Here is a 23,900-nt window from a genome sequence, read left to right as displayed (position 1 = left end):
ATATCATTTTGGCAAAATAAGACTTTACTTTAAAAGGGACAAGAATTTTTTTCTAGTGACATTTTTAAGTAAGTCAACCAGGCATAAAAATATTCTATATTCTTGTGAATGGAAAAGTATATATACATATAGTAGAAAATCACAATGTATAGTGAAAAATTTGGTCAACTGTTTGAGTGTTAGTTTCTATAATGTCAGATTTGTCTCTACTTCTCAGTATTGTGAATATATCTCATTTATTTGAGTGCTGATAGATACAATTGATAATCGTGAGGCTTAATTTACTAGAGAAGCCAAGAGTTGTCCCCTTTGCGTTGAATATTGTTAGGTGTCTACTATCCATTGAATAATCATAACTGACTACCTCTGTGAAAAGTATGAGGCATTCTTCCAAGTTTTTTAAGATGAAAAGACTAAATCCCTGCCATCATGGAATTTTGTGTTAGGTTTTGGGAAAAAGTAGGGATTGGTGGGGTGCCTGGCTGGCTCAGTTGGTGGAGCATACAACTCTCGATGTTAGGGCTGTAAGTTCAAGCCCCACATTGAGTGTTGGGAGTGCTTAAAAATAAAATCTTAAAAAAAAAAAAAAAAAAAAAAAAAAGGAAGTAGGGATTGGAACCAGAAAGTACTAAAAAGCTCAAGATTTGGACCCAACTATCCAAGAAAGACGAATTGCCATGTACACAAATGTGTCTTCAGAATAAGCTATGGTAAAGGTATGAACAAACAACTATGAAAATATAGAATAGCCCGGAAAAGCTTATTGGAGAAAATAGAGATTGAGGAATGGGTAGGATTATGGCAGACAGACATGGGGCCGTATTCCAGGTGGAAGGAAAAGGTAGACATATGAGATTGTACAGGGTACCATAAAAAATTATTTAGTGAATTTAAAATAAAGTTTCTAGAATAACACAAAATGAGGCTGAATATCATCTATTTTAATAAGGTGATTTATAGCCTTGCTCATCCAGGAAATAATGTCCTTGCAAGTACCATGAAAACATTTTACCAGTTATAAAATCATTTCTTTTAAAGAGAGTTAAGGGATGCCTCCGTGGCTTTGTTGGTTAGGTGTCCAACTTTGGCTCGGGTCATGATTTCACAGTTTGCAAGGTTCGAGCCCTGCATCGGGCTCTGTGCTGACAGCTCGGAGCCTGGAGCCTGCTTTAGATTCTGTGTCTCCTTGTCTCTCTGTCCCTCCCCCACTCATGCTCTGTCTCTCTCAAAAATAAAAACATTAAAAAAACAATAAAATAAAGAGAGTTAAAATTCAGTGAAAAGGAAGAAGTATGAGAAATCCAGTGCTTCTTACCCTGGGTTATTCCTGGGCCTGGGTACCTCTGTGTTCCTCAGTATCCTCATCTAGGTATCTATTTCTCATATTTGCAAAGTAACATCAAACATTAAGACGAAAACTCTTATGGACAATCAATCATCATTTTTCAAAGATATTTCATGGGTCACTTATATGTCACTTGCTCCCAGAGTTCCAATGTAGAGTTACAAATAAACACTGCATCTTAAAATGTATTTTTAAGTGAATGACTCTTCAGGCTAAGAGAAGAAAAAAAATCGCTTTTAAATTCTGCATTCAGAAGCTGTACATTCATGCTTATGCAAGTGAATGAAAGTTTAGAAATATATTTAAATATGTTTAAAATCCCACAGAGATATCTTGCAATCAGGAAGTATCAGCAATTGTATGAACAACCTCAGAATCTTCAATAAAAAAATACTAAAAGGCAAAGAAGCAGGGAATAAAGGCATACTACATACACTCTAGAAATGTCAGAATCATCCAGCAATGATCAAAATAGTAAACTAATAAAACGTTTTTGGTGATTTAACATGCAAGAGTCTAGGAATAGAATATTGTAAGTGTCAAACTTCTGGATATGAATCCTCAAGCCAAGTGGAGAGTGAATCCTAGATCTAAAGCTTTGAAATCAGGCTCAAGGAATATTTCACAGGGGAAATGAGTTGAAATGTATACAACATCAACTTAGACTGAAATATGAGGCAAATATAGATGGATGCAAGGGTTTTCAAGGGTGAAAGAAACACTCATTCTTACCTGTAGCTGGTTATACAAGTTGGATAAAGCACCGGTTAGTTGTCCAGAACCATATACTTAATTTCCACTTAACTTTGCTCTACTACCTAGCCTCAAACTGTAGCCGCATCCAAACAGAAGTCTTTCACTGACAGTCTCCTTTCAGTCAGTAAACAAAGCTTTTGAGTGCTCAAAAGGGACAGGGCATTATACAGGTGCTATGGAAAGGAAAAAGTTGTTAAAGTGAAAAGGAAAAGGTGTTATATCTCCTGCCTTCATAGATACAAATATTCATATTTAAGGCTCTGCCTAAAGTAAATTATTGACATCTCAGTGCCCACTTAAGGACCACTTGTTTGTAAAGCTTTTCCTTTACAGTTACTATCACTGTATGTCAGATATCCCCGGTACCATAATTCTAAACTCGATTACGGCACTGCCAACAATACAAAAGTTTCTAGAAGAAGAAGTGAAAGTGGTGTGTGGAATAAGTGAAAGTGCCCATTGTCACTTCTCCCGAAGCATGTGTCCTTCCAGGTCTCAGATAGAAAGATGTATGTGTGAACGTATGTATGGAAAGAGGTGGAGAGATGGTAGCTAGATGATAGGTAGATAGATGATGATAGATGATAGATAGATAGATAGATAAACAGATAGATGGTAGCAGTTAAGAACACAGACTCTGGATTCAGACAGTTAAGGTTTGAGTCCCAGCTCTATAACCTACTACATATATGACCTCAGTTTTCTCATCTGTAAAAGTGGGACGACAACAGTACAATCTTACCGGGTTTTTGTAAGGATTAAGTGAATTTATATGTGGACTGCTTAGAGCAGTGCTTGGTACATAGCGTTTTATAAGGGTTAGCTACTCTTAGTATTATGAATATACACATATACTAATATTTTTTAACAAATGGAATTTTATTATGTGTATTTTCTCACTTCATAATATGTCAAGGGGAACGTACGTGTAACACAGACACCCGTTTCACTCTTTGTAACTGCTGCCTAATATCCCATAGTAGGGTTGGGTCAGAATTTCTTTCACTGTTCTCCTATTAATGGTCATTTAGGCTATTTCCAGATGTTTCTGCTTCAAAGCAACTGCTAACACCTTATCCTTGAATATAAAACGAGGAATGCAGAAGGGGCGGGCATGTAATCCATCACCATTTGATAAATGACCAAACTGAGGCTCAGAGAAGTTTGGGAAATCACATAAGGCCATGTAACTAGTAAGTAACAGAGTTCAGAGGAGAACTTTGTTTAACACAGTTGCACCTCAGCTTTTCCCATGTTATGTAGAATAGCTTCACAAACACAGTGGTCCTTATGTTATAAGAAGACATTTCAAAAATAAAGACATAAGTACATACATACATACATAAATAAGACATTTCTTTCTGAAATAAGAACCAGGCAACCACAACTTAATGTGGTGCCAAAATGGGTGCGATAGAGACGTATAAAGAAATGTACGAAAAGATCGAATAAAATCGTAAGCCTGGCAATGTCCTAGGTACTAAAGAGAATACTAAAATTATGACACCAATCTTAAATATTTCCATGGCTTGAAGTCAGGATAAATAAAACATGATGGTGGGAGCAGAGTAGAGAAGAGAACTTGCTATTTGACTACCTGGGAGAATACTATTTGAATAACTGCCACATTTGACTTCTCGTCTTCCCAGATGGTCTATCTCCATGAACTCTGACTCCATTAAGACCGATACCTGTGCCCCATACCCAAATTCCGTAACCTATGGTATTCTCCAAGCCATATTAAGATAATCCAGCTTCATGAATACAAATACATAGAAAAGCCAATTAAATTGATTTTAAGTTATTGTGATCTTAGAACATGCAGCCCAGTTATAATACAATGAAGCCTCAGCCAAGTACAGTCCTCTCTCTTTCAAACAAGATCCTGTGGTACAGTGACTTGAAAATGTGCAGGGCTCATTGTGAGAATACTCTTTTGATAACTCATGTTTCTGGAATACCTGGCTGGCTCAGACAGGACAGCCTGCAACTCTTAATCTCAGGGTTGTGAGTTCGAGACCCACATTGTGTGTAGAGATTATTTACAAATAAAATCTTAAAAAACAAAAAAACCCACTCTTCTAATTCCAGCAATATTTGGTATCTAAGAAAAGAGGACAGATTTTTCTAATCTCATCGATAGTGCATATATATATATGTGTTGCTGGTCTTGCTAGGCTCCCAGCGTTGGGAGAGTATGATGCAAAGACTAGAAGATTTAGCTTCAGACTTACTTTCTCTGCTAGATCCTTCCATGACATTAGGCCTGGGGCAAAGCACTTGCCCAACTTGAAATCTCCTCTTTATATAAAAGGGTCGGAATAAAATAGGTAGATTCATTTTGTTGCTATTTATGAGAAAGTGTGAAGAAGCCCAGGAGATGCAAATTGTCATATTTCACTGCAGTGAGACAAATGCTAAAATTTAGACACGCGACTGACATATGTAACGTTAAAGCAGAGAATGGGGAAAAAAAATGAAGTGCCATGGTTTTTTCCAGATCTATTTCTTAGATACCACTGCCAGTGTATTTATCAGTCTGTTTACCTTCCCTGCCTCTGTTTCTGAGTTATGATAACATGTAAGGAGCTTACAAAAATACTTATCAAAATCAGTTGGACACAGTGCAGCAACTTAACTCCTAATGACAACCACCTCTAACTATGAATGACATATAATAAATTATGTTTGAACTGGATTTTCAGCTGCAGATCTGTATTCTGCCACCCAGACAGGCCTATAAAGTTGCACTTGTGGCCTTAATCCCACTTGGATGTGTGCCCTACTGCCTCTACTTTCCATCATTCTGGTGCTTTAGTCTTCTTGAATAAGTGAACAATCTTTGTTTCTGTACCTTATTAGGCCAAAGACCATAACAGCTAGTGATGGCATCGGCCAGCCCTGCGGGCAGGATTCTCTGCAGACCCAGCCAACCTTCAACAAACCCCTTTTTATACTCCTGTTTCTAGGAAGAATTATGATGGCAGTGCCCTGCTGTTGATCAGTCAAATCTGTGGTAGGCCTAGAGATAAGTCCTGTAAGTGTGGTGTACTGTAAAACAGCGGCTCCCATTCATTAGTAGCTTGTGTGTAATAAACCACCAAAAGAGGGGGGTGGGGTGGGGCGGCAGCTGCAGTGTGCAAGAGCAAACAACGCATCTCATTCTTGGGAGCCAAAACTTTGTCATTTGCTACTGGGCAGCCTGCTCGTGCTGACATTCTTTCTGATAACATAGTAGTGCCCTATCTATATTTATAGTTTGTGAACCCAAGAGAGTCGATTTGGTAACTCTGTATATATATTATAACAGATTGCAAGTAAGGAAGACGTGAAAATAATATCAAACGGACTCTGGCACACAAAATTGCCGGGTTAAAGGGACATTGTCCTCTACCAACTGATAACCTTAAAAGCATTTATGTTAGCCATTGTTTTATGGCACTGGCTTTATAAGGATGAAACTCCAAAAGATAACCAGCTAACATGCACACAGTAGGAATATTCCCTAGGAATGAATTACATCTCTTTGGTGACACTTTTTTTAGACATAAAAATGTGCATTGAATAGAAGGGTATTTAAGAGTGTGTGTGTTGGGGGGGGGGGGGAATGCTTGTTTTTGTTTGTTTTTAATTAAAAATAATCTGTAAAAGTGTAAGCTAAGTTTTATTTTTTGGCTACGAAGTATCTAAGAAACACTAACTTTGCAATATCACTACGAATTACTTGTCTGCCTAAACCAAAATGTAGGAAGCAATTTGTGAAAGGAAGACAATATACCTGTTGCAGAAAAAAAGAAAAAAGTCTCAATACAGCTTTTTCATTCAGGATGGGTTAACCTAATAAAAGGGAAGCACACTTGAATTTGCTCACCACTACTTAATGAGAAGATGAAAAAATGCTGCCGTTTCTGCGATAAACTCTTTCTTTTTACATCCAAAGCAGGTGCGTGGCATTGTGATATCAACACTGTACTTGTTCCTCATCAGCCCCCCACCGCGCTTCCAAATGGGAATGGAATACTGTACATTCTAGGCATTTTTTTCTTTACCAGTCGGGACTCAGTGTCAGAAGAGTGGCCATGGCAGAGTGGAAGGCCTGCCAGTTGTTTGGAATACTCTTGCAGGTGTTTAAAAAGCAAAGGATTCCTTTCAGAGGCACATCTGCATTTGTCATATGTCATTTGCGCTAAAGCCTGTGGTGTTTTTGTTTGTTGGTTTGACAGATTGACATATAATGGCCAGGACCATCGGAGGCTGCTCCCAACAAAGTCATTCTGGTAGCTGGAGTTCTCTAGAAATCAACGGGCCTGAATTACCCATGATTTTTCTCTGCCCTTCAAGGGAAAATGTGTTGTTCTAATATTCTTTTGGCTTTTGTGAAACGATTTTTTTTTTGGTTACATTGTTTTAAATTCTAAGTTTAGATGAAATAGGGACTTCTATAGGATAATCATACCTACAAAGAGTTTTCAAAGCCAACCAGTCCTTAAAATTTACTTAGAAATTGTTAAAAAGATTTGTGGCATTTAAATAAATATTGGGATGTCATAAGGTTTAAAAAATTGAGAACACTTCAGCGTCAGTGATGAACAAGGGAACTTAATAGAGGCAAGAACACAACTTTCTATACTTTTTCATGTTTTTAAACACTAAAATAAAATTCTCATTTTAAGTTATTTTTGAAACCTCTTTTCCTTTTTCTTATCAGTGAATAATATACCTGAATTTATATATAAGCATGTGACTTATCGATCATGTTACCACCAAGCCAAGTAAATATGTGTGAAAGTAAACTTTAGTAAGGTGTCTTTTGTTGACAGTGCTAAATCAGAAATCCTTATTAACATTCCCCATACATAGGTAGTGGCTGACAGAATTAAGAGTTCAAAGCTCACGCTTCATGTATTAACTTCACTGTTGAAGTAAGTTTCTGAATTTTATTGTGCTGTGATAGGCCTTTACCCTGTCACCACAGAAGACAGAAAAATAACAAAGGAATACCAAGCAAGTGTTAATTAAGCACATGCTAATGTCACACACATGTCCCTAATACCACTTTACAGTTACTCCATTGACCTAAACATTTCCTGAACATAATTTCCCCTCACCTACAGAACACCATTTTACTGGAAAGAACCATTCCTTTTGACAAAGAACCTCAATGTGGGTGTCGTTGGTGCCACAGGCCTGTGTGCAAACTCCAGTTTCCATGGTGCCCTGCACTGGAGAGAGAGGAAAGACAAAACAAAACAAACCTGTTCCAGGCCTGGGTAGTAGCTGGTTCCGAACTGGCCAAGGGAACTTAGAAACAGTACATTGCCATGGTTTGGGTGGAAGGTTATTAAAAACCAAAGCCACTTGGTTAATATGAAATGGAAACATGGAAATATTTTTTAAACATTTTTTATATACACAGGTTATGTTCTGGATATTTGAACACTTTGAGTAATATTAATTTCATTTATTAATTTTAAAAAAAACCTTCTGAAATAAGGATTCCTTTCCTATTACCTCCATAGGAACTTGGGCTAAAAGAACTAGGAATTAAACATACTTGGGTTTTTACTGTTTGCAGTTAGGTTGCCAGATTTATTTAAAAAGAAGAAAAGAAGAAGAAGAAGAAGAAGAAGAAGAAGAAAAAGAAAGGACTGATCAGTTACACTCAAATTTTAGATAAACAACAAACAATTGTTCAGTATAGTATTGCATGGGACATACTTATACTAAAAAAATATTTGTTATTCATCTGATATTCAGATGAACCTGAACCCTGTTTGTAGCAATTCATTTAATAAAATCATGACCAGAAGCCTCATGGTTTGAAGGGCTTAAGGTGTGGCTTTTTGTTTTTTTAATGAGTTTTTATTTTCCTGGGGTTTATAATTTTCTTAAGAGTTTCTGTTACCTATTGGGATGTCTGGGTGGCTCAGTTGATTAAGTGTCTGAACCTTGATTTCAGCTCAGGTCATGATCTCACAGTTGGTGGGATCAAGTCCTGTGTCAGGCGCTGTGCTGACAAGCCCAGAGTCTGCTTGGGATTTTCTCTCTGCTCCTCCTCTGTTCGCGCTGTCTCTGTCTCTCTCAAAATAAATAAACTTTTTAAAAAGGCATATGAAAAGCTTATACCCACTAGCAAATATTAAATGAAAGATTTTATTTTTTATTTTATAAATTTTTAAAAATGTTTATTTATTTTTGAGAGAGAGACAGAGTGTGAGTGGGGGAGAGGCAGAGAGAGAGGGGGAGACACAGAATCCAAACCAGGCTCCAGGCTCTGATCTGTCCGCACAGAGCCTGACCCGGAGCTGGAACTCGGGAACGGTGAGATCATGACCTGAGATGAAGTCGGACGCTCAACCGACTGAGCCATCCAGGCACCTCTTATTTATTTATTTTTTAAAAATTTGATAGAGATAGAAAGAGCAAGCAGGGAAGGAGTAGAGAGGGAGGGAGAAAGAGAACCCCAAGCAGGCTCTGCACTGTCAGCACAGAGACCGATGTGGGTCTTGAACTCATGAAGCGTGAGATCATGACCTGGGCCAAAGTCAAGAGTCGGATGCTTAACTGACCGAACCACCCAGGTGCCCCTAAATGAAAGCCTTAAGAAAGAAAGAAAGAAAGAAAGAAAGGGAAAGAAAGGGAAAGAAAGAGAAAGAAAGAAAGAATTTCTGTTACGTATTTAGAATGATCGGATTCACCATAACAGCTGTTATGATTGGGCACCTGCCCAAATACAACCAGGTGCTTTCCATTTATTATCTTATTTAATCCTCACAGCAACCAGAGGAGGCAGATGATGATAACCTCATTTTGCAGACGAGAAAACTGAGGCCCACGTGTATTACATAATTTTCCCTGAGCTAGAGAACTAACAAGGGGAAGAACTAGGATTGGAAACCAGGTCTGTGAGCGTCCAGAGTTGGCACTCTTCCTTTTACCTGCAGTAACTTGTCAAATGTGCAACTTCCTTAAAAATCACAAATAGTGGTGCAATCAGCTAACTACAACAGCGTATTAAACAACGTCATATTGCTTGTCATCTTTGTTGTACGTGTCCTCGCTGTCTTGCTAATTTCCAAGACAGAGTCAGGGTCTCGTGTTTCTTCGTACCTTCCCTTAGACAAGCGGCCACATAATTTTATAATGTCACATTTAAGTGTCATTTTTTTAAAAAGATAGTTTGTCTTTGGATTGAACCAAGTGTGTTTTCGTTATTATTCAAAATGTAAAGTAACCCTCACTTGGTCAACAGCCTCTGACTCTGTTTGTCCATTGTCTGTATATTCTGTGTTGTTGCACTTCCAAAGTTTTACTTGCTTTAGAAACTACTCACAGACCTCCAACAACAGCATTTCCCTCACCCATATTGCTTCAGCGCCTTACCCTTCCTTGCCTTAGGTGGGCCACGGCTATAAAGTATTGAATCGTAGGCTCTTCTCCCCCTAGAAATACTTCAGCCCCTCGTTTACCTTTGCCTGCGGTGCCCTGTATGATGTAAAGACTCTTTTACAATGACGCCCCTCCCCCTAGCCCTTCTGTGGTTCTTTGATATTACTTAGAAGGTGATTACATAGCTTCATTTATTTCTTTGAATGCATAGGTTTCATGGTCATTAAAACAATCACAGACTCATCAGCTCTCCCCATGCTTAAATAAGATCAATACAAACCAGAACAAGAGGCTTCTTCACTCCTCCGGTTCACCAAGATTTCTCCTTTCCTTCTTTCACTCCCCTTCTTCCTGCACTGTAATCCCTTCCCTTCTTCCCTGCCCTCAAACTTGGCAGAAAGGAGAATGCAATAATTTTTCATAGTTCTTTCTATAATGAGTCACAGCATTTATTCGCCTGTCTTCCAAGACATGGTGAAGTTTTGCCTTCATGCAGACTGCCAGAAGCAGCTGTAGCAATTTTGGTGTCTCCTAGAGAAAAAAGAGCCTGCTGGCCCTGCCTTAAAAACCAACGCAGCAATGAAATGGTTAATAGGATGAGTAAAGGCTATTTTTAAGTCTGGCTCCCCTCTCTGATGCACTCTTGAAAATTCACCCTGTACTGCAGAAATCCTAAATTGCAGTGCCCTGCACCCCACTGAAACTCTTCAGTCTGCTGTAAGTAAGCCTCAGCATGGGCAAGATTGGGGGTGAACAGCTGGAGGAGGGGCTCAAGCCCTGGGCCTTTGTAATGGAGGGGCGAAACACTGAGATCCTGCAGAGAAGGAACACAGAAACCCTCAAGGCACAGAGAAATAGACCCAGACAAAAGCCCCGTTACATGGTTGCAAATCACCCCACTGCTGTTATTTTATTTATTGTGGTCTGCAGGAGGATTGTTTTCTCTTTGCAAAATTTTTAAGCTTCATGGGCTTTTCTCCTCCACAACAGCGGTCACTTATACCACAGTGCCACATAGAGACAGTCTTCACCTTCAGTTTTCTTAAGGAAGGGGGCGGCGGGGGGAGGAATCTTGCCTAGTCAGGATGCAACAGATGTAGAATGAAATTGATGAATTACCAGTTCTTTTCCAGGGATAAAAGATGGAAATACTGTGTATTTAAAATATTGACGTATATTGGTTCTTTTGGTGTAGATTTTGTTCCATGTATTTCTGGCTTTATTTGATTATTTTTCCTAAAGATGACACCTGCATTCATGCTTTTGGATTTAGGTTTATTTAGATGTGGGAAGGAAAGACAAGGCAACAAAAAATTTTGTATGGCACCAGAGATACATAAATGATTAAACATTTTTCCCCAGGAAAAAAGATTTTTTTTTTCAGTTTCAAAATGGGTAGAAAGAAATACCATCCTGTCACTATGGCCAGGCATATTCTGAGTTTGAGGTTTTTTTTTTTCATCGGAGGGTTACTAGAGGAGGAAGTCTGACAGAAACAATTATTTTAAAATCTGAAGGGAAGAAAAGGAGTGCTATTCTCTTTTGTACAAGTTTCTTCGGGTATTTGTAAAGAGTCTCTTGCCTCAGTGCAGAGGAGGGGAGAGAGAGGCCCTGGAAGAAAAAGCAGCTTACTTCTCTGTATAGAAAGATGTGGCTGACTTCGGTAAACATTTCTCTACAATTGAGGCAGAGCTGCAAGCTACGCCTTGGGGAAGCTGGGGAGGAGTGAGCGTCACTTCTCAGTAACCAGAGCAGCAGAAGGCTCTGCTCCCTCAGATGGCCTTTATTGTCACGACTGGGAAGTTAAAAGAGGCCCTTGCAATAAGTGTGCTCAATTTAAGAAAAATAAAAAAGTGAAATTTTCCTATGACAAATCCACGGAGGTATTTCCAAGGTGTTTGAGCAGGTAATTAGCACCCAAACCAGGTTTCAGGAAATGGTTCTGGTCACCTCAAATGAAGAATATATAATGAGCTGAAGGGCTTGATTTTCAATGGATGATTTACCCAGGACAATAGGCCAAACAGAACCGGGTAAAGGGTTTACAAATGGTAACTTGAGAAGCAGTAGGCTTCCTTCCCCGGGGAGTTTAATTCTGTCCTCTTCTTCTACTCCCTCGTCCCTTCTCTTCAACCTCTCTTCTTCCATCACTTCCACAAAATACACACCATAACTTTTCCTGAAAACTTGAATGTAGACCGTAAAAAAAAAAAAAAAATCTGTCAAAGAAACATGGGGAGGATAAAAAAAAAAAAAAATACAGAGTGAAATTTGCCTGTTGGCCTCTAGGCCTGACTAGTTCTGGGTTATTTCAGGCTGAAACTTTTGAGACTACATTTTAGCCGACTTGCTGAGGGACTTTGTAGAGTCTTTCCCCATTGGTTTCTTGCACCGGTTAACAAGCAATGCTGAAAAGATAACTTATTCTCTTCCAAGGCTGTTCCAGAAGATTGACGACACTGACACCTGAAGATGACCACATGAAAAATAGTTCAACATTTCTTAACTGACAATGTTACATGATTTTGTTGATTTCAGAAAGGCTCCTTTTACCCATAGGCACTATGGTTTGCTATGCTGCAAGCATGAATAGTTCTAGGAAAATAATATGCTCTGCCATAGGAACTCTGGGAACAACATGAATAATAGGAGTTACCTTTCACTACTGAGCCTCTTGTATGTTGAAAGATGGATTTTACTTTACCATAATGTTTGCATGATTCTTATTCTACCCATTTACACTTAAGCTCTCCCTGACTCCCCAGTTGCCTGGGGTACACATTTGAAGCTAAAAGAAGGAATTTAGACATCATCTTATAAACTAGGAAATAGGTTCAGAAAGTTCAAATTACTGCCCAAGGTCACCTAGTGTCGCAGCATGGACCAAAATCAAGATTTCCTAATTTCTAATTTTGACTGTTTTTTTCCAGGGCATTCTACCATCTTCCCTATGCAGTTAATAATATATGAGAGCTGCCTAAGAGTACCAATTTCTACTGAGGCATGCTCTCTGTCATTAAGTGCTCCAGCAAACTGTTAATTAAGATTGTTTTGAGCTGTTTACCAATTTAGGTGATGTCAGATACTTCTCTTGGATTCTGTTAGCCTCTTGGGATGGCAGAAAATTCTGTTGATTCTGTTGCCTGAGGTTTGGCCATCTGTTCTAAATCATGATTGTGGCTGCCATTTGAAAATCCATAATCTGACACCGTTACCAGAACTGTACATTTAAAACGCTTTAAGCTCTTTGTGAGTCACAAGCCCTTCATGAGCTCCCCTTAATTTTACAGGATATCCACAGAGAGTGCTAACATTTAAAGTTGAAGGGTATAGTGAAGAAGCTCCACTCCTGTTCTTTCCCTCAGGCATTTTGTTAAAGAGGTCCGAGATAGAAAACAAAACCCTGGAAGGTGCAAGGTGATGGCCCAGCACAGAACGGTCAGGAAAGGTCAGACATAGCAATGAAATCATAGGTACTTCAGTCAGACTTACAAAGTTCTCCAGGAAGGCACATTGGGTACTCATTTGGGGAAAGGATCAACATGATTCAATGTACGTAGAAGACTTTCAAGAAGTATTCTGTCTTAAAATAAATGTTTCCCGGGGCAACTGGGTGGCTCAGTCGGTTAAACGTCTCTGACTTCGGCCGGATCATCATTTCACCGTGTGAGTATGAGCCCCCGGGTCGGCCGCTTCCATGCTGACACCACTGAGTCTGCTTAAGATTCTCTCTCTTTCTCTCTCTCTCTGCTCCTCCCCACTCACACTCTCTCAAAAATAAATAAACATTAAAAAAAGGTTTGTGAAAAAAATGTTTACTTAAAAAAAATTTATATATCACACCTTGCACTTTCTAGAGTTAATTCTTAGTACCTTAATGTTCCTAATATCCTTTATCTTACAAGTTAATGATTATGCCCTTAAGGGCTAAAATATCTTCTGAAATAATGAGTTAATACACAAAAAAACCACATAGGACAGTGCCTGGCACGTGATAAGTGTTACTGTAAATGTTTGCCGTTATTATTCATTTCTTCATGTATCATTTACGGAGTGCTGATTCTAGTCAGTGGAGACTCACTGAAGGTGAGGGCCATGGCTCGTGCCCACAAGGAGTTTATAGACACCTGAAGGAAACAGATAAGTAGCTTACAACAGAGAGGTACCTGGAACAGTATACAGAAGATATTGTGGGAACAGTTGCGGGGTGGGGGGGGGCAAGCAGATTTCCTGGGTCCCACGCCAGACTTGCTGAATCCCAACATGAGGTGGAGGGGCCCAGAAAGCTGTATTTTCAAAAAGCTCCTCAAGCAATTCCCAAGCAGCCTGGGGTGTTTGCCTAATCTAAATTAGGCTGGAGGAAAATTTCTGGGAGAGCCTTTCTAGAGGGGTTGATACTAGAGTTGGAATCTGGAAGAATGAAAGGTATCCTAGGCTGAGGAAAAATTGCTCAAAGAAAGGTACAAAAGAGTCTTTCTTGTTTGGAGACCTGCTGGTGGATGGGTCTGGTTAGAGTGAAGGCCTCGTGGAAAAGGGTGAAACAAGTAGGATGACCATATATATCATGACTGAAATCGGGACACTTGTGAGAATGAAAAGAGGTGTTGCTAATATCAAGTGGGGGAATAGGTGCCCTCTATAGGAGATGATGCAAGGGGACACACAAGAGCTCTGAAGAGATCTCAAGGGTCCTTCAGAGCAGAGTTTTTGAAGATTGCCCAGAATGATGGCAGCCACTGAAGAGTGGGGCAGACAGGTGATAAGATCAGGTCTATGCTTTAGAATTCTTCCTGCCATCTCGCCTTTGGCATCATTCTAAGTGAAATTGCCAATTTTAGAGAATAGTTCATGTTTATACAATTTCTTGGAATATGTCATTTACAATTGCTCTTTTAAAAAAAAAATTTTTTTTAAGTTTATTTATTTATTTTGAGAGAGACAGAGACAATGTGAGTCAGGGAGGGGCAGAGAGAGAGGGAGAGAGAGAATCCCAAGCAGGCTCTGTGCTGGCAGCACAGAGTCCGACCCGGGGCTCGAACTCACAAAACTGTGAGATCATGACCTGAGCCGAAACCAAGAGTCCGATGCTTAACCAACGGGGCCACCCAGGTAGCCCTATAAGTTATTCTTTATAAGGATCCTAATGTAATGCTGAAAATGCACTTAGCAGTTAAAATCAGATATAAAGGTGGCAGTCTGAGAAATCCACAGTGCTAACTAATAACTGGTCCTAGAATACATTATTTCATTTATATAACAATATCCACATTCACTCATTCATTATTTATTTTTTTTTTTTAATTTTTTTTTTCATCGTTTTTTATTTATTTTTGGGACAGAGAGAGACAGAGCATGAACGGGGGAGGGGCAGAGAGAGAGGGAGACACAGAATCGGAAACAGGCTCCAGGCTCCGAGCCATCAGCCCAGAGCCTGATGCGGGGCTCGAACTCACGGCCCGCGAGATCGTGACCTGGCTGAAGTCGGACGCTTAACCGACTGCGCCATCCAGGCGCCCCACTCATTCATTATTTATTAAACACCTACTATTTACCATTCATTCCTTTAGGTATTGGGGAAATAGAGTGACAAGGCAGATGAGGTCCCTGTCTTTATGAAGCTTACATTCTAGCAGAAGAGATAGACAATAACTAAGTAAATATGTAGTATAATTTCAGGTATTGGTAAGTGTTGAGGAAAAAAATCCAATCAAGATAAAAGGCTAAGGGATTGAAGAGTGACTAGTAGTCAGGACGATGGTATTTTAATTAATTTGGATAGAGACAGCCTCCTTGAATGGCACAGTATGCAGTCAGGGAGTGAGCCATGTGACCACATAAGGTTCATGTGTTTTTTTTTTTTTAAACATTTATTTATTATTGAGAGACAGAGAGACACAGAGCATGAGCAGGGGAGGGGCCGAGAGATGGAGAGACACAGAATCTGAAGCAGGCTTCAGGCTCTGAGCTGTCAGCAAGCAGAGTCCGACGCAGGGCTTGAACTCACAAACCATGAGATCATGACCTGAGCCGAAGTCAGACACTCAACTGACTGAGCCACCCAGGCACCCCGGTTCATGTGTTTCAAGCAGAGGAATGAGGAAGTGCAAAGGCCCCGATGTAGGAACAAGCTTGGTGAGTTGGAGGAACAGAAAAAAGAACCTCAAATTGCTTTCTGATCAGGTTACTCCGAAGTCCATGCCATGACCTACCAGGGTTCCTGTGATCTGACCTTTACCTACCTATCCCTACCTCCTATCTGAGTCTTACAGTTTGGGAGGGGGCTATGGCCTGCAGGTGGAGGGTCCTTGAGAAGGGAGAGGGAATCCTGGTACCTCAGCCTTCCTTAACCTTAGTCTCCTGACTCTCTAATTCTGGCAGCACTTTTTCTTTCAAGAGAAGGAAAAGAATTCTAACACCAAGCATCTACAATCTACTAACAGAGTGGTTTGCGAATGTCGTTTAAGCCTTATACCAGCCCTATGGGATTAGCAATATTGTCAACATTTTGTAGGTGAGGAAGCAAACTCAAAGAGGTCAAATAACTTTTCCGTGGTTATATTCTATTAAATGGTGATTTCAGGTCTTTTTGCCACAAAATATCTTTCAATCCTGTGAAGCCATAAGTCATATTAAGTAGGGTATACCGCTGGTACACTACCTGAAAGTCTGTTCCTGACATCGGCTCCAAGACATTGCTTGTAGAATAGTACTTTTCTCCCCCCATGAAGAAATCTCGAAGACTAGGATATAAACCTTGTATAGAGAGTAGTACCCCATTTCCCCCCACAAAAGAAGCTCATAATAAATAAGAAAGCCAGATTTTAATTCTGGTGCGGTGACTAATTCATTAGGTCTGCGACCTTGGCATGCCCCTTTGTCCATCTGAGTCCAGTTTCCAGATCTGCAAAATGGGTGCTATAATTTAAGTCTAGCTGTTGTGCATGTGAAAGTGCTTTGAAATGGAAAATGATACACACATAAAAGGAATGACAACCTTATTGTAAATATATTTGGCCAATAAAAAAATATGTCCTGGTGAATGATGGGTTCAATTTCCGAGTTTTGGAATATTAAAACACACATAAACGCACACAACTACTGGAGTGATAAATAACTAAACTTCTTTCTGGTTGCTAGTTATTTTCATCCTTCATTCTTTTTCATCCTTGAACTTTAAAGTCTGTACAGAAAGGCAGATGTCTTGCCTGGAGCATGAGTTGCTGCAAGGGTATGGAAGACAATGGCCAAGAACAAACTAAGAGGGCAGAAGTCCAGGAATGTATTCCATATAGCCAGGCAAAAGAACTGTAAGACGAAAAACAAAGCAAAACCAGTTCCCACCAATCTTATGAAGATAAACATTGTGAGTGATGAAAAAGTTAACAGTGAAATAAAGCTTTTGTAGATATACAAAAAGAAACTTCCACATTTCTCAAAAGGCCTTTCCCCTGAACCTCTGCAGCAACAGCTGATTCCTCAGCAGTGACATGAAAATGAACCAATTAGGGACACCTGGGTGGCTCAGTCAGTTGGGCATCCGACTTTGGTTCGGGTCATGCTCTTGTGGTTCATGGGTTCCAGTTCCGCCTGAGGCTGTCTGCTCTCAGAGCACTTCGGATCCTCTGTCCACCTTTCTCTCTGCCCCTCCCCTGCTCATGCACTCGCCTTTCAAAAATAAATAAACATTAACAGGAAGGAATGAAAGAAAAGAAGAAAATGAACCACTTAATGGTGATGAAGCAACAAGATTAACGGCTCAAGTGTAATACAGTGTGGATATACCAAGTACAGCAAAAAGAGCAATAAATTCAGTATTTTGTACGTTTTTTAAAAAGTAAATAAAGTCTATATAGAAAGGATAAGGAGCTGTTTAGGCTACTGCCAAGTGAGATGAACCGTGGGGTGCCTTTATGTAGGCAGTCGAAAAAGGATAATTATTTCTAGAACTAAAAAAGAGACAAAGAGAAGGAAAGGAAGGAGAATGGGGGGCAGGTAAGAATGAAAAATTTCTATTTATCTAGGGCCATTTGGCCTTCTACAGAGTGACTCAATTTTAATTAGCTGGTTTTGACCAATTGTGGTCTTCCTCATCTATAGTCAGGGGTAGGCGCAGAAGAGAACTCAACTCCCTAAACACTGTTAGTATCCTAAGGAGCTATCCATCAGCCCTGCCCAGCAAACATGTCTTTAGCCTCGGTAGGCACTTGGACTCCTGGTTGGACTTACACAAGCTATCACCATCGTTCCTGTAGTCCAGGGAGGGAGGTTGAACTAGGAGCAGGAAAGTTTCACTTAGGAGGAGTGGAGTTTGGGGAAGGCTATAAAATGTAGAGGTGCAAAGAGATCAGCTAATACCAGGGATGGCTGCAGGCTTTCAAAACAAGGTTTGTACAGTGGGACCTTCTTTCCTAACTTTTTGATTCACAGTTTTAAATTTTTGTGTGATTTCCTTTCCCAGAAAAGCATAAGCACTATTAAAGGGAAGGAGAATCCAAGCCCTCAAAAATGTCCGTGTCAACAGTGATCTTTTAGAACTGAAAAAGGAAGGTTCTACCTGGAAGACTTTAAGTGGAAAGGAAGGAATCCCACTATTATTCTGCTGTTCAGAAGATTAAGCAAGAAATTAATAGTTGCAATATTTTTCTTCTAAAAAATGTCCCCTCTACTTGAAGAAGATCTCATGTAACTCTTGTCTTTTCAGATGAGGATTACAGATCTCCTTCCATCGGATGTAACAGGGTGAATGGGGCAGCTGGCAATGCTGGACAAGAGCATGGACTCTGAAACCACATACCATGGTTTGAATCCCATCCTCTCCACTTCCTAGCCCTGTGATGATGGGGAGGTTACTGACTCTCCTTGAGCCTCGGTGTCCCCATCTAGGACATAAGACTATTTATGCCTATCTATTAATTAGGATTTAATAAGACAGTGGGAAAAATAAGATGCAAAATCACTGAGATACATTTAGTGAGTTAACATGTGTTAATTCCTTTTCTTTTTTTTCCTTATTTGGTAAAGCACCCACATGTTCTTAGTAAATCTTTCTAAAGGGCAATCAATAGGAAAGTATTTTGATCTGAGATTTGCATAGCTAAAACTTTGAAGCTTTTCAAATTTTAGGGTCAAATGCAAAAGGCAGAGGTTTTAGAATAAGAATTCATTAGGCTGTAAATCCCTTTGCATTTGGGGATACTTCTTTCATATTTGTATATAAAGCTATTCACTCAGTATTTATTATGTGCCAAGAACTGATTTTAAGTGATTTACATTTATTCTTCCACTTGATTCTCACACACGCTGAAATAAAGGGTCTCTATTCCCATTTTAGAGGAGAGAAAATGAAGGTTCAAGCTCACAAACACTGTACAGCTTCCTTGGACCCTGATGCATAGTAGATAATAACTAATCAATGGTTGAATTAATAAACTGCCCTGTTATACTTATAGAGCACTTTGAATGTATACATCTTTTTCACATAGCAGATCTTGTTTTATCCTTTTTTAGGCAATCAAATCATTCTTTCCTTCTTCTTTCCCAGATTGGGAGGAAACTTATTACTCTTAGATACAAGTAAGCGCCTAGAAATATTAATTGTTTTGAATAGAGTAAGACAGGTTTTCCAGTTCGGTCCTTCTGATTGGTAAAGTCTTCCAAAGGGAGGAGGGAGAAATTGGCAGGAGCGTGTCCGATTCTGAATAGCCCAAACCTGCTTATATGCTCTATTCCTTGCTAAGAGTGGGAAGCCAAATGACAAGACAAAAGATGAAAGTCAGTTTTGATGTTAAAGTCTGCTTTGGTGTCCTTATAATATTGTCATAGATCATTTATATTAACTTATAATTACTTTAATAGTGATGCGTATTATAAATAGATGAATCATCTTGAATGCAAACCATAGAAATTAAACAAATTAAGTGTTTAGCTCAAAGGTTTTTTTTTTTTTTTTCTTCCTTCTCTTCTTCTTCTTCTTCTTCTTCTTCTTCTTCTTCGTCTCCTTCTGTGTCTCTTCCTGAACACAGGCAGCCAGAGATTCAGGCCCCCAGATTTCTCTCTGCAGAGTGTACTTTACCTTTTGGATGGGACTTTAAAGACTTTAAACAGCTTGAGACTTATAGTTTGCCACAGGAGCATGTAGCAAATTCCTGTTTCTACTTTTTGAACCAGGAGCTGGAGTATAAGAGCCCTGCGCAGGAAGTCGCAGGTGGTGGGAAAGGGGAAACAAGGTCATTTTCAACCATGTACATTGAGGTTGTACCTTTAAAGTCAATTCTAAATTTAATTGAAAGCTGAGGGCAGAGAAGCCAAGATCGGAGCAATGTGGTGATTTATTCTGAAGCCTGTAAGAAGTCATGCGGCTGAATGTGGGATGAGCTGGGGCTTTAATAAAAATGGCACTGGGGAAGCCAGCGGGAAGAGGCACAAGAATGGAACTGGGTTAGATGAAGGATCTCCAGGCCTGAAAGGGAGCGGAGGTCTGAGAGCAGTGTTTGCCCAAACTCTGCTGTTTTTACCATGATGGATGCACATAAGTAATCCGCATCAAAAGCAAAAACCAAGATCAGACAGAAGCCACCAAGACTCTTTAGACAGAGAATTTTGCATGAAATCATTAAGGTGTCCAAATTACAGAAAGGCTATGAAATGAAGGGCAATGAAAACTCACCTAATATTATTTCTAGCTGAAATTTAGCTGAAGAAAAATGACAGGTTCCTTTATTAAAACACTACAGGACTTGACAGCAAAGCTCCCACACATTTCTATGGGTGTTATTGTCTACTAAATTATATTGGACCATTGCAATAGAAAATCCATAACATGTTCTCAGAATCAAATCTTCTCTGTTGACAAATGGTTTAGGAACAATCTTTGTAAGCTAAAAAAAAAAAGGAAACAAAAACTTGTTAGCATATATTATATTACAAAGGAACTGAGCTAGAAATTATACTTCCTGGGTTCTAGGCTCTCTGACCTGAGGGAGGGGTTTTTGTCCCTCCAGTGGTGAAGACTGCATTATCTATCCCCATGACTCTAATTTTTATAGGCCCTTTTTTTTTTTTTAGATCAACCTCACATCCTATTCAGCATGACGATTATTATTGATTTTAATCTTATGACGAAAATATTACATGTTCATTGCAGAAAACTCAGACAATGCAAGAGAGAATCAGGAAGAAAATAAACATCCCTTATAATCTTACCATCCAGAGATAACCACTGCTAACATTTTGGTCAGTATCACTCTGATTAAGATAAAAGTCAAAGGACCGGGAAAGTTTCACTTCGGAGAACCAGGCACTGCTTCTTATTGAGGAGGAGTTGTCACATTCGGAATTTGGATGTAGTGGTGGCTTTTGTCAAAATCTTTAGCTAAGCAATCACTGACTTTGGGTCAGCCTTTCCCTCATTGCTCTCTTCTTTCTAGTTGGCTGATTCACGCCGGGAAGATCTAGGTCACTACAGAGGAAACCACGCAAGGGTCAGTCTGCATTCTGTGAATCATGTGCTTGTCACTAGTCACCACCAAGTTCCAAATAACTCCCTAGGGGAGTGTAAGTGTTTGGTGTGTATGTGTGTATGTGTATGTGTGTGTGTGTGTGTGTGTGTGCATGCTCATGCGTGCTTTTTGGGTAATATTTGGACAAGGACTAGATAGTAATTACAGACACCTGAAAGTGATTGATATGTTGGGGTATAGGAATTATAAGTGAAATTTCTTTTAATTATTTCCTTTATTCTTGTTACAATATTTGTGTAGCAAATGAAAATAGTAAGAAAAAGAGATGGCAAGGAGAGGGGCAGATGAGGACAAGGGAGTGGGCACGAACCAATTCTTTAGAAACAAGCAGTAGTGTATATGGCAGACTTTCTGCCTTCTAGGTTAAAAAAAATTCACAATAATGATGCTTTTGCATTTCAGTTTACTAGATCTGAAAGCGAAAGACCTGGGTTCAAATCCCACTGCTACCTGCTGCTTAGTTTCTCTGAGCTTCAGTTTCTTCATCTATAAACGAGATCATAACACTGCTCTTACCTAATTTACAAAGATGTAAAAGGAAAGTTTAAATGAGGTCATAATGTGAAGAAAAATGTTATTTTAGGATACTGAGACCTTGTGTTTTACAATTATATTTGACAGTTAGAATTACTTTGATTAGCCATAAAATTTCTACATTACTAGATGTCCCTCATGATGATACTGGTTCTGTTATAGTTGATGGTGTTTAATTTCTTTGTTTCAGGGAATCAGGGTAAAGCCATGAAAATCTGGGCATGAATTTTGAGAGGCCTTGGACAGGAAACTTAGGCTCACTGAACCTCAGTTTCCTGTCCTGTAAAATGGGGAGAGTAAGACTTACCTTGCAGAGCTGCTAAAGAAATTAGGAATAATATATGTAAAACACCAATTGGTCACATAATAAGTATCCTATATGTATGATGGCTGTTATTGTTATAACAGGATCAATTTTTAAAATATTGTCTCTCAGCTCCCTACTCTCACGGTTCATATGTAAAAACACAAGGACATGTTGCTCAGAAGCTCCTAATACACTATCCTTCCATTCCTTGGGAAATATTTCTTCTTTTCTTTTCTTTTTTTTTTTTTTCCTTAGGAAAAAATTTTAACTCAATACTCTGGGAGCACGACCAATACCTTAGTCTTCTAAGGGATTCTGTTTGCTGATGATTCTGTTTGAAAAGGCAACTAATAAACACAGTCAAGGCAAAGTTTAGTTTTGTTAGCAAATTGGGACTTTGCTATAAACTATCAGGATGGAGATAAGACTAAAGAAAGTCACGGCCTTGGACTAACCTATACTAAGGGAAATAGACACATAGTCAAGAGATTTCTGTCAGTATGTTATGCTTCTGGTGGTTTATTCAAACACACGTCTTGGACACTAATTATGGATTATCTAGAGCTGGCTCAACTCTGGGGATGCAAATCTGAGACAGGCAGTATTCACCATGGTTACTTTCTTTTTTTTAGTTTTTATTCAAATTCCAGTGTGTTAACAAATAGTGTAGTATTAGTTTCAGGTGTACAATATAGTAATTCCGCACTTCCATATAACACCCCATGCTCCTCACAAGTGCCTTCCTTAATTCCCATTGCCTATTTTACCCATCCCCCCACCCACCTCCCTTCTGGTAACCATCAGTGTGTTCTCTACAGCTAGGAGTCTCTTTCTTGGTTTGCCTCTCCCTTTTTTTCTCCTATGTTTGCTTTGTTTTATTTCTTAAATTCACTGTGGTTACTTTCAGTTTCACCATTCAGGTTGGGAGTTAGAAGGACATGGGTTTGAATCCAAGTTTAGCTGCTTTAAGCGACCACTGCTCCACGGGTTACTAGCTGAGTGACGTTATGCACGCTGGTCCATCTCTCCAAAAATCAGTTTTTACATCAGTGCGTTGGATAAAAACAAGGTGTCTGCCTCATAGACAAAAGAATGAATTAAAGGGCCCAGGTCTACCACATAATTAGTAGTCGGAAAATGATAATAGTGGTTGTTAATAGTAATGATGAGATGGAATCTTCATCTGTGAGCAATGCTTGCATAGCAGCAGGGAAAATGTACATGAATAAAGTCCTGAATAAAAGTATATGCTCACGGTGCTTCAGTATTATGTAGGCAGAAGCGATGAAGCCTGTGTGAAAAGGGTATGATAGATCAGGAGAGGCTCCAAAGAGAAATGGAGTCTCACCTTGAAAGATGGGTAGAAATTTTCCAAGAGGAAAGGGAGAGAGGGTGGTCCAGACAGAAGAGGAAACACAATGTGGGCATAAGTATACAAAGGATGAAGCCTGGGCAGGGACACTGTCCTGTGTCTTAAGCGGAGCATGGTCACATGGTTAAGAATGGTGGGAGAGGAGGTGGAAGGCGCGGCTGCTCCAGACTGGAGATGGCTTTGTATATGCAATGTCGCTGTTCTTGCTTTCTTGAGCAAGAGACGGACATTGCACAATCAGAGAAAGACAAATACCATATGATTTCTCTCATGTGTGGAATTTAAGAAACAAAACAGATGAACATATAAGAAGGTGGGGGGGGGGAGACCAGAGAGGGAAAAATAACCAAAGTTATTTATCTATTTTGAGTGAGACAGAGACAAAGACAGCAAGATTGGGGCAGGGGGAGAGAGAGAGAGAGAGAGAGAGAGAGAGAGAGAGAGAGAGAATTCTAAGCAGGCCCTGTGCTGTTAGCACAGAGCCCAACGTGGGGCTCAAACTCATGAAACTGTGAGATCATAACCTGAGCTGAAACCAAGAGTCTGACGCTTAACCGACTGGGCCACCCAGGCTCCCCCACAAGAGACTCAATGATAGGGAACAAAGTATAGGTTGACGGAGAGAAGTGGGTGGGAAATGGGCTAGATTTGTGATGAGTACTAAGGAGGGCACTTGGG

The 23,900-nt window shown here is 39.6% G+C and overlaps 1 pseudogene; it reads left to right on the top strand.

Moving 5' to 3' along the window:
- The first annotated feature begins 16,730 nt into the window (after positions 1 to 16,730).
- LOC102966987 lies at positions 16,731 to 17,256 on the top strand (annotated as a pseudogene).
- Positions 17,257 to 23,900: the final 6,644 nt, after the last annotated feature.

Source organism: Panthera tigris, chromosome C2, assembly GCF_018350195.1.
Source record: "Panthera tigris isolate Pti1 chromosome C2, P.tigris_Pti1_mat1.1, whole genome shotgun sequence".
NCBI classification, from domain to species: domain Eukaryota; kingdom Metazoa; phylum Chordata; class Mammalia; order Carnivora; family Felidae; genus Panthera; species Panthera tigris.
This window is presented reverse-complemented; position numbering and strand designations above follow the sequence as displayed.